The 12,143-nt window shown below is 36.5% G+C and overlaps 1 long non-coding RNA gene across 1 annotated transcript in view; it reads right to left on the bottom strand.

Annotated features, from left to right (window-relative positions):
* Positions 1–9,799: 9,799 nt before the first annotated feature.
* The window catches only part of LOC133258077 (uncharacterized), a 44,880-nt gene continuing 42,536 nt past the window's right edge, over positions 9,800–12,143 (bottom strand). Inside the window, exon 3 of the long non-coding RNA XR_009739798.1 lies at positions 9,800–9,993. This is a non-coding gene — a long non-coding RNA (uncharacterized LOC133258077). The remainder of the gene's footprint in view (positions 9,994–12,143) is intronic.

Raw genomic sequence — 12,143 nt, 5'->3', positions numbered from 1 at the left:
AAATCTTGGGTTCAGTTTCTGGCTCCCTTTCTTATTATACACATTGTCTTTAAGAATCCCCTTGCATTTATGAAAGTTTCAAATATGTAATAATAATAATAATATATTTAGCATAGTGCATAGTGTTTTATACCATCTATTTTCACTTTGTGGAACACATTATTTTTCTTCTCTAGTCATCTGTCCCCTTTGCATTTACTTTTACTTCTTCCTCTGTTCACCAAATACATATATATATTTCTTTTTTCCTTACAAAAATACTAAAATACTTGAATATTTTTCTTTAAGATGCATATTGAAATATTTTAATGTATCTTTTGTTTGTCAGCATCTCTATTATTTATGTAACAAATCTTATTGTAATAATCTCTAGATTCTGATTAAGAAAAATATATCTTGGATTTCTAATGAAGGGCTTTAATTATGCTAACCAAGTAGCATTTATTCTTGACATATTATGTAAGGAACATTTTTTGTTCATCATGTTGTGTTTTCTCACAATTTTTTTTTTTTTTGCCAATTTGAATACCGAAAATTATTAAGATTTTCTTGGTATGATTTTTAATTTTGTTACCATTTCCAGACTAATGTTGCTTCTTCTTTCTCAGTTGTATTTATTGAATGTATTCTGATTATGAAGTATGTAAAAAATGGGTGCACCACTTGAGTGTTGAAAAATGGCACTGATAAATGATATACATTTTAACATGGATGCTCTTAAGCATTATTCTTAAAATAGCTCTTTCACTAGCAGCCTTAGTTGATTAACGTATTGTCAAAGAAATACAGAGGAAAATGAATTAGGAAAGTGTTTAAAATATATCGTGTTAACATAAGTTTTGGAGTAATACAGAATCTAATTTTAAGACTTATAAACAAGACAGAATATTTTATTAAGATGTGATGTCTAAGGATTGCACATACCGATGTGTGACTCTTTTTGCTTTTAATTCTCAGTTTATTGAACTAGAATATGTCTGCTAATGTTCAAAGATTTGCTTGTTTAAAGGTCTCTTTTCATGTGAAGTGGTCTAAAGGAAAACAAACAAACAAACAAAAATCATGACTGTTTCTCAATATATTACTCTTTTCTAACCAAAATATTTTATAAAAGATTTAGTGAAATGGTATTTCTGTATTTTCCTTTTTATTTTTTCCTATGATTGTTCTTCCACTTTTATCCTTTTAGGAGTCTTGCATGAAACAAACAGAGATCAAGCTAGAAATCCAATTTGAATGATAGGCACCATTATAATTTCAAAAGTGCTTTTCTATTTATATGACACTAAGTGCTCCCTGATTGGGTCAAGATGATCACATCTGACTCCAGAATATTCACAAGACACATCTCAGCACTCATACACTGAAAACTGAGTGTGTCTCATATTTTTTTTTTCTTTAGACAGACATAGAAACATCAGGCTCTAAATTAATTCCTGGATAAGACTACTAAAATAATCAGATTAATAGCATAAGAATATTATGCACAAATATATATTTTAAAAATGTTTCTTATAGAGTTTTAATAAATCAGTTATTCTATTAAAAATAAAATATCACTTAAAAACAACATAATCACACAGAAAAGGTAAACAAATAAAAACTAAATTGTAGTAGACAGGACAAGTAGTTATTACCAACCCACAAGTAAACACCTGCTACTAAGTTCAAGCTACTACTGGTCACCCATAAGAGAAGTCAATAAACGAAGAGATGAGGTGTTGTGACAAGAAATAGCAACCTTATTCAAAAAGAAATAAAAACTTTATTTCAAAAGACTGAGAAAATTGCAGACTAGTGTCCCATGAGAAGTGAAGTTGCTCAGTCGTGTCTGACTCTTTGCAACCCCATGGACTGTAGCCCACCAGGCTCCTCCGTTCATGGGATTTTCCAGGCAAGAACACTGGAGTGGGTTGCCATTTCCTTCTCCAGGAGATCTTCCCAACCCAGGGATTGAACCCAGTTAGTGTCCCAAAGCACCATTTTATTTGAGATTAGAATTCTGGCTTCTTTTACATGAAAAGGGGAGGGGCTGTGGCTGGCTGTTGCAGACTTCTTGGTATTAGTCAGACCCCAGAAGTGATGTGATAATCCTTTGTTTTGCAGTTGCCCGTGTAGGTCTGGTCAAGACATTCCTGCAAACCTTTCAACAAGACAAACATTATTTTCCATTCTACAACTTTTTATCTCTATATGAATGAAAACTGTTTTACGTGTAAAGGTCAAGTAGGAGAGGCTGAGCCTTGAGAAGTGGCTATTATGCACATTTCAGGCTACAGGCAATGTTCCATTACAAAGGTGCAAAGTTAGCATGACTAAGCATGGGTCAGATCAGATCAGATCAGATCAGTCACTCAGTCGTGTCCGACTCTTTGTGACCCCATGAATCGCAGCACGCCAGGCCTCCCTGTCCATCACCAACTCCCAGAGTTCACCCAGACTCACGTCCGTCGAGTCAGTGATGCCATCCAGCCATCTCATCCTCTGTCCTCCCCTTCTCCTTCTGCCCCCAATCCCTCCCAGCATCACAGTCTTTTCCAATGAGTCAAATCTTTGCATGAGGTGGCCAAAGTACTGGAGTTTCAGCTTTAGCATCATTTCTTCCAAAGAAATCCCAGGGCTGATCTCCTTCAGAATGGACTGGTTGGATCTCCTTGCAGACCAAGGGACTCTCAAGAGTCTTCTCCAACACCACAGTTCAAAAGCATCAATTCTATGGCGCTCAGCCTTCTTCACAGTCCAACTCTCACATCCATACATGACCACAGGAAAAACCATAGCCTTAACTAGATGGACATTTGTTGGCAAAGTAATGTCTCTGCTTTTGAATATGCTATCTAGGTTGGTCATAAATTTCCTTCCAAGGAGTAAGCGTCTTTTAATTTCATGACTACACTCACCATCTGTAGTGATTTTGGAGCCCAGAAAAATAAAGTCTGACACTGTTTCCACTGTTTCCCCATCTATTTCCCATGAAGTGGTGGGACCGGATGCCATGATCTTGTTTTCTGAATGTTGAGCTTTAAGCCAACTTTTTCACTCTCCACTTTCACTTTCATCAAGAGGCTTTTGAGTTCCTCTTCACTTTCTGCCATAAGAGTGGTGTCATCTGCATATCTGAGGTTATTGATATTTCTCCCGGCAATCTTGATTCCAGCTTGTGTTTCTTCCAGTCCAGCGTTTCTCATGATGTACTCTGCATATAAGTTAAATAAACAGGGTGACAGTATACAGCCTTGACAAACTCCTTTTCCTATTTGGAACCAGTAAGGAAAACAAAGTTTAGAGCTAAAATAATAGATCCAACATGGAGTCAGGTTTGTTCTCCTTTGTTACACACCTATTCCAAAAAGTGAGCTATTATTTTAATTTTTCAAATTCCTTCACAGCTAAAATTTGGAGGTACTAAATATGCCATAAATTTCAGGAAAATTAGAAGAAGACAATGTAAATAGAAATCACTGATGAGATCCCCTTACACTGATGCTAATGCAAGAATATCAGAGTAGTTTTAAATTACCATTTCAAACTTTACTATGAATATGGGTTGTATTGAGCAAAATATTTTTAAACAAGACTCTCAACCTCAACATAACTAATATTTTTTAATGTCATAGAAACACACATTAGACCTATCTTCAATATATTCCTAAATGTACAAGTACAGTATAATATTGTAGACTACAAGTACAATATTGTACAGTAGACTTCTAGAGCTTTTCACTTCACAGAACTGAAATTTTATACCCATTGAACATCTCTCCAGTCTATGGAAAACACCATTCTACACCCTGTTTCTACAATTTTAACTATTTTAGATACCTTATATAAGTGGGGTTATGCAGTGCTTATCCTTTTGTAACTGGATTTTTTTCACTCAGCAGAATGCCATTCAATTATATTCATGTTGTTGTGTTATGACAGGATTTCTTATTTTTTAATGCTGAATAATATTTCATTAAATGTATATACCCGATTTTCTTTATGCATTCATCTGCTGATAAATGTTAGTTGTTTCCATGTCTTTGTTTTTGTTTAGTCATTAAAATATATCTGACTCTTTTACTATCCCATGGTCTGTAGTGCACCAGTCTCCTCTGTCCATGGGATTTTCCAGTCAAGAATACTTGCGTGCATTGCTGTTTCCTTCTCCAAGGGATTTTCCTGATCTAGGGATGGAACTGTGTCTCTTGCATTGGCAGGCAGTTTCTTTACCACTGAGCCACCAGGGAAGCCCTTCCATTTCTTGGCTATTGTATATAAAGCTGTTCTGAACATTGATGTTCCAATATGTCTTTGAGATCCTGATTTCAATTTTTTAGATATATGCCCCAAAACAGCATTACTGGATCATATGATAATTCTATTTTTTTAAGTTTTTTGATGAAACTTTATACTGTTTTCCCTAATGGCTGCACCATTTTACATTTCCACCAATAGTATACACACATTCCAATTTCTCTGCATCCTCACCAATGCTTTTTAATCTTTGCTTATTTTTATAACATCCATTCTAAGAGCTGTGAAATATTATCTCATGGTTTTGATTTTCATTTCCCTGATGATTAGTGATATTTAGCATCTTCTCATATAGCTGTCAGTCATTTGCATACATTGTTTGGAGAAATTTCTATTCATGTCTTTTGCCCATTTTTATATTCATGTCTTTTGCCCATTTTTAATGAGGTTGGTTTTTGCTATTGAGTTGCTAGCTCCTTATGTATTTTGGATACTAACCCCTTATCGAAGATATGGTTTGTAAATTTTTTCTCACATTCCATTGATTGCCTTTTCACTTTGTTGATTGTTTCCCTTGTTGTGCAGAAGCTTTTTAGTTTGATGTAGTTCCATCTGTTTGGTTTTGCTTTTGTAGCCTAAATCTTTTGCTTTAGTTCTTAGGTGTCCTAGACATGCCATGTCCTTCAGCACTCCATGAGGGAAGACAGAAACCATTCCCTTGAGTAACTCACTAGAAGGATGTTGGATGAATGCTCCCCTCTCTCTTTTCCCAAGTGAATTTGTGGGCCAAATTTTCATGTGAATTTCTCTCGACACTCAGCTATTCCAGCTTAGTGTGAAGGCTGACATGGTAAAGTGAAATCACTCTCCTTACTCATTTTCATGCAGTTATTTTTGGATTTGTGCTTGTCTGAGGACTTCAACTACTTGACTAAATCCTGACATCTCAGCAAGTAATGGTCCACACGTTGCTGTTAAATCAATATTGCTGCAAGAAACTATGGCTGGGATTCCTCCTCTGCCATTTTACTGACATAACTTCTTATATATCTCTGTTTTTTTCCTTGTTATGCATATTCATTCATGTGAATTTTTATATACTCAGATATATGATGTACTGTTAAAAGATAAACTTAACCATATTAAATATTTTGAGTTTATTTGAACATTCATCTATTTGAATGGAGCAGCACTCAAATCAGAAATGGTTCAGAGGGTTCCATCCATGGGAGATAAGGGAAAGACACCTGAGAATTCCCTGGCAGCCTAGTATTAGACAGTGCCTCACTTCCAGGTCCAGGTTCAATCCCTGGTTAGGGAAGTAAGATGGGAACTAATATCCCACAAACAACACAGTACATCTAAAAAAAGAAAACAGTGCCAAAGCATAAAAAAGAAAGTATTTGATTAGTTATAGCTTAAAGCCCAATTGGCTGTTACAATTGGTTGCCCTTTTGATTTCTTTTTCACATAAAGGATGATTTATTATTAAAATTTATCACTGGCTAGGGAGCAAACAGACAGAATAAAAAGGTCAGTTAAAAAGTGAGTGTGGAGAGGTGTGTGCTGCAGCTTGAGCTTTAGAGGTGGGAGGGAAAGAATAGCACCAGGGGAATGTCACTTGGCTTGAGCTGTAGAGGTGAAAGGGGAAGGGTAGCATCAGGGGATGCCACTTCTTGGCCAAGCCCTGCCTCTTGGGTCAGGCTCCTCTCCACTCCAGCTCACCTAGTGGGGATGGCATCCCTGTCACTGGCCTGCCATAGACCTTCTGCCTTTCTCTGTTGGCTGCTTTTGGCAACTAAAAGGCAAATGTTCTTTTGCCAAGGACGTGCCCCAGGGCTTCCTCAGGCATTTATAGGATTAGATTCTTGGTTTGAATATGTAAGCTACCACAGCCTTAGAGCCACTTCAGTCTAAAGTTCTCCTTGTTTATTTAATTTAGCAATAGGAATATATGTAAACTGCATGCTGTTTAGAATTAAATGTATCCAGAAGAAAAGATTATGTTTGAAATGATGCATATATTTTCCAACTAACTAACTCAAGGATTAGTTAGATCTTCATCTGAATGAAACCAATGTGAATTACCAAATGTCATAGTCATTTGAATATTCTTATATGTTATCAGAATTTTATAATAATAATAACTTTTCACGTGACTAGGAATAGTAAGAAAAAGTTCATTCCCTCTTTAAATAAAACATACTGTCTATGTCTAAAAGAGAACCTAAGCATCTTATGTTGATTTCTGTACTATAGCTTAATTATATTGTGTTTTAAACATCTAGAAAATTGTAATTTAAGCATGAGTTATTATATCATAAAATGATTTCTACTGATTAAAATGAAGGTTTTTACTATATGCATAACTAATCTTTAATTTTAACATGAACTTATAATCTGAAATGGAAAACAATTAAGAGCTAATACATTCTGGAACCTTTATCTTTCATGTGGACTTACAAAATGTATTGACTTTTCTCCAGGGCTGATTAGAAATAATTTTAAATTAAATTGCTTTGCACAAATTAACTGAAAATAAAATTTTTCTTACAGAAATTATTTGCTTCATAGTTGTCTAACTTTAAAGGACTCATTTCTCTTTATATTTACTTGCTGTTGTTGTTTAGTCACTAAGTTATGTCAGACTGTTTTGCTACACCATGGTCTATAGCCCCCCAGGCTCCTCTGTCAAAGGGATTTTAAGGCAAGAATACTGGAGTGAGTTGCCATGTCCTTCTCCAAGGGATCTTCCCAATCCAGGGATGGAACTTGCCTCCCCTGCATTGGCAGGTAGATTATTTACCATTGAGCCACCTGGAAATTCCTTATATTTACATGAAAATATTTTTATTTCTCATCAGATACTGAGTAGTTTGAAGATATCTAAATGATAAAAAAGGCACAGAGTATAAATATGGTATCTGCATTTTTGGTTGGATATTTTAAAAAATACAAATTTCTTTAAGTGTAGGTAAATGTGTCAACTTAGAATTTATGTTTTCTTACAAGTTCACAGATAACTTGAAATATACAGTATGGATATTTAGTTTAATTTTATTTGTTACAAACTTATAAAGTATTGTTAATGCAATAGCATAAACTGATCTATCTATCTTAATTTGAAATATAAAGCATCATATAGTGAATAAAAATGAGAATAAGGAAATAATTTCTCCAAAATTGTTAAATGTTATAAATTTGAACATATGTTATTTTCTGGTTTCTTAAAACTTTATTTTACATTCTTTTTCCTAGTCAGAATCTCACCCTAGAAATCATAATCCTCTGCCTTTTCTCTCCAAATACTGGAGATCTAGACAGTCTTCAAAGAAGAAAGGAAAGAATACCAAGACATTATACAGTTCATTGGACAAGTAATTGCTGTGTCTTCTCTCAGCGTCATGCCTGTCTTAAAATAATTGAATTTAGACAACTCTGTCAACTGTATTTATTTTTAAGACTGATGACTTATTTTAAACACATTAAAAATAGTTAATGAGGCTTCTTTCTGGAGAATAAACCATTATGTTGAGATGACAAAATACAGTCACAAGGTTCTACATTTGTTGACCACTGGTGAATTTTAGTAACTGCATTACTCACCTCATTTCATTCCAGGCTCATTAAACTCAGCATGCTTTATCTAATACATCACTTGCATTAGAATTTAGCAATTCTTATGTTTGATAAGGATGTGAGTGCCTACTCCAAGCTCTAGTTGAATGACTAACTGACTGACCAGCATAGGCTAATTATTTCCTTTAGCTGAGAATTACAGTGCATACTGATTAATACCATGCATTAACATTGTACAAGAATAGCAGAAAATGAAAGCAAAAAAATCATGTTTAAAAAATAATTAAAAATGCTTGGCAGTGTGCTTAAAACGTTTGAATAAATTATACTTCATATAACACTTTTATATGTACTTTTTTATACTGCATCTAATTTAAGACATATAAACAATTATTTCAATTAAATACACCGAAGAATTGATGCTTTTGAACTGTGGTGTTGGAGAAGACTCTTGAGAGTCCCTTGGACTGCAAGAAGATCCAACCAGTCCATCCTAAAGGAGATCAGTTCTGGATGTTCTTTGGAAGGAATGATGCTAAAGCTGAAACTCCAATACTTTGGTCACCTAATGCGAAGAGTTGACTCATTGGAAAAGACTCTGATGCTGGGAGGGATGGGGGCAGGAGAAGAAGGGGACAACAAAGGATGAGATGCCTGGATGGCATCATCAACTCAGTGGACATGAGTTTGGGTGACCTCCGGGAGTTGGTGATGGACAGGGAGGTCTGGCGTGCTGCAATTCATGGGGTTGCAAAGAGCCAGACATGACTGAGGGACTGAACTGAACTGAAACACTTTTTTAAAACAATTTGGAGGATCATTAACATATATATTTAATGAGAATGTTTTCTATGTGCCAGGCACCTTTCTCAGAAATTCAGATATATTAGTGAACAAAAGACCAAAACTCTTACTGCTTGGAGCTTATATTTTAGCTATAGTGGATAGACATTATATAAACCATGTAATAATTGTTATATCTTATATAAAAAGTTAATGGATATTGTGGGAAAAGTAAGGAAATTAATTATACAAAGAGTTATGAGACTTTGGAAAGATTTCAATATGGTGAAATGAATAAATTTTATTAACATAAATATATTTATGAACCCCCTGAACATAAATATAAAGTGTCTTGTTTTTCCTTAAAAAACAATTGGCTTTCCCCACATTCTGTATTGGTATCTTCAGAAACTGATTTCCCTTTATTTGGGCCTACTTACCCCAGAAGTACAAGGTATTGGCTTTCCACCCTATAATCATCCCCAATTTAGCTCAGTCTATCTAATTTTTTGCTTCACTTGTGTCTGACTCTTTGCTACCCCATGGACTCTAGCCCATAAGGCTCCTCTGTCCATGGGATTCTCCAGGCAAGATTACTGGAGTGGATTGCCATTCCCTCCTCCAGGGGATCTTCCCAACCCAAGGACTGAAACCATGTCTCTTACGTCTCCTGCATTGGCAGGCAGATTCTTCACCTGGGAAGCCCCACTAAAATGAAAGGATCATAAAAAATAATTTATATCTTGACTCTAAGCATATGCCTCTTATGTGCCACCTTTTTTCTTTTCTTTTCCTAATATATTCTTTCCTCATATATTTACACTGTGTGTGTGTGTTCACTCAGTTGTATCTGACTCTTTGCAACCCTAGGCACTGTAGCCCAGCAGGATCCTCTGTCCATGGCATTTTCCCAGCAAGAATGCTAGAGTGGGTTGCCATTTCCTCCTCCAGAGGATCTTCCTGCAATGGCAAGTGGATTACCACCTGGGAAGCCCAACCCTGATGTGTGTGTAATGTGAGTTAATATGCCACAGCCACACTGCCATCTGCTGGAGAAGGATGGAATAAAAATCAGATATTAGCTTCCATTGAGGGGTTTTTGTGCGTATGTGCGTGTGTGTGTGTGGCTGTGGTAGTGGTTGGTGGAATGAGAGCGGTGTTGGTAAAACACAATGTACTATTTTTTATGAGCCTTAAGTTAAAAATAGCTTTTATTTAAAAGATGATTCACCAAAGAATGAAAGTTTGAAGTCTCAAATTGCATCCTTAGATTTCTAAGTTATAATGAAAAATATTCCAGCAAAGTCTCTTAAAAATACTCAGTGCTTACCTATCCTAACTTGTGATTCAGTTGCAGTGGTGTGTAGTTGCGACCATTTCAGCAGAATTTTCCTGTTAACATGAGACTTTTATTGAGAAAAATTAAGTTAACTGGATCATGCTAAACCAGAATTTTATTATATTTCTGTGAACATTCTATATAAGTTCTACCAGAATGCATAAAATAACCCAGAAATCATATGATAGACATTTATACTCACATTTTTGCTACTAAAAGCTAGTATATTTGACATATATATCATGTTAGAAAAATACAATCATATAAGTATTAAAATAATTATTCACTATGCATATAGGTTATATTTTATTCTTAAAACCATATATATAATTTGCTAACATGAACAACCTCAGATATGCAGATGATACTACTCTAATGGCAGAAAGTGAAGAGGAACTAAAGAGCCTCCTGATTAGGGTGAAAGGGGAGAGTGAAAAAGTCAACTTAAAACTCAGTGTTAAAAAAAAAAAAAAACACTAAGATCATGGCATCCAGCACCATTATTTCCTGGCAAATAGAAGGAGAAAATTTAGAAGCAGTGACTGATATCCTCTTCTTGGGCTCTAAAATCGCTGTGAGTGGTGGCTATAGCCATGAAATCAGAAGACAATTGCTTCTTGGCAGGAAAGCTATGACAAACCTAGACAGTGTGTTGAAAAGATGAGACATCACTCCACCAACAAAGGTTCATATAGTCAAGCCTATGGTCTTCCCAGTGGTCATGTACTGTTGTGAGATCTGGATCGTAAAGAAGGCAAAGTGCCAAAGAATTGATGCCTTTGAACTGTGGTACTGCAGAAGACTTCTGAGAGTCCTTTTGACACTGAGAAAATCAAACCAGTCAATCTTAAAGGAAATTAACCGGGAATACTTGTTGGAAGGACTGATGCTGAAACTGAAGCTCCAGTGTTTTGGTGAGCTGATGTGAACAGGTGATTCATTGGGAAAGTCCCTAATGCTGGGAAAGATTGAGGGTATAGGGAAAAGAGGGCATCAGAGGATGAGATGGCTGGATGGCATCACTGATGCAATGAACATGAACTTGGGCAAACTCTGGAAAATAGTGAAGGATAGGGAGGCCTGGCATGGTGCAGTCTGTGGCATTGCAAAGAGTCAGACATGACTGGGAGACTGAAAAAGAGCAGCAATACTTTACTATCTATCATCATATTTAAGATCAGAAGGACATATGTACAATTGGGCTAGAAACATATCATATATAATATTTTAATATGTAATATTATCCATTAAAGTACCCAGAACAAGATTTGGGACTGCCCTACGTACTCCTGTGGAACTCCAAAATTGCAACTAGTTGCTGATGCAATTTTGAACAGAAGAAAGTTGGATCCCACCAAAAAAAGATACCCACATCCAAGGGCAAAGGAGAAGCCCCAACAAGGTGGTAGGGCAGGCAAAATTGTGTTTAGAGTCAAAGCCCATACCCACCAGAGATGCTCAGAGGACTCAAACAAAACCTTGTGTGCTCCAGGACCCAGGGACCCTACAAGAGACAGAACCACACCTGCCTTTGAGTGAGTGTTTCCTGCAAAGTCACAGACCAGTAGGGGCTGCCATGGGGATGAGGGCTCTGGCTGCAACAGACCTGGGAGGCACTGCATGTGGCATAAATCCTCTTGGAGGACTTATTAGCCGCACCATAGATTCACCAAGCAGAAGACCCTCAAACTGGAGAACAATTATATCAAAGAAGTTTTCACATTGTTGCAAATGTTCTAGAGCCCACAAGACATTCCCCAACCTGGGGATCCAGCAAAGGGACTGAGAACCTTCAGGAAATTTGACTTTGAAGACCAGTGGAATTTGATGCAGGATTTCCAGAGGACTGGGGAAACACTCTTGGAAGGGACAAGAAAAACTTTGTGCACACCAGAACCTAAGAGAAAGGAGTAGTGATCCCACAAGAGACTGAGCCATACTTGGCTGTTAGTGTTCAGGAATCTCCCATGGAGGCATGGGGTGACAATGGCCTGCTGTGGGGTCAGGGGCACTGAATACAACAGACCTGGGAGCCACAAGACATGTTGGCATGAGTCCTCTTGAAGGAGATCACTGTTACTGCCACTGCCCCTACCGTAATTTAGCTTCAGATTGAACTACAGGGAAGGAACACAGACCCACCCATCAATAGAAAATTGATTTAAAGCATCATTGAGGATGACTCTGCCCATTAGATCAAGAA

This window comes from Bos javanicus, chromosome 12 (genome assembly GCF_032452875.1).
Source record: "Bos javanicus breed banteng chromosome 12, ARS-OSU_banteng_1.0, whole genome shotgun sequence".
Lineage (NCBI taxonomy): Eukaryota > Metazoa > Chordata > Mammalia > Artiodactyla > Bovidae > Bos > Bos javanicus.
The sequence above is the reverse complement of the archived record's forward strand: the minus strand, read 5'-3'. Positions and strand labels throughout refer to the sequence as shown.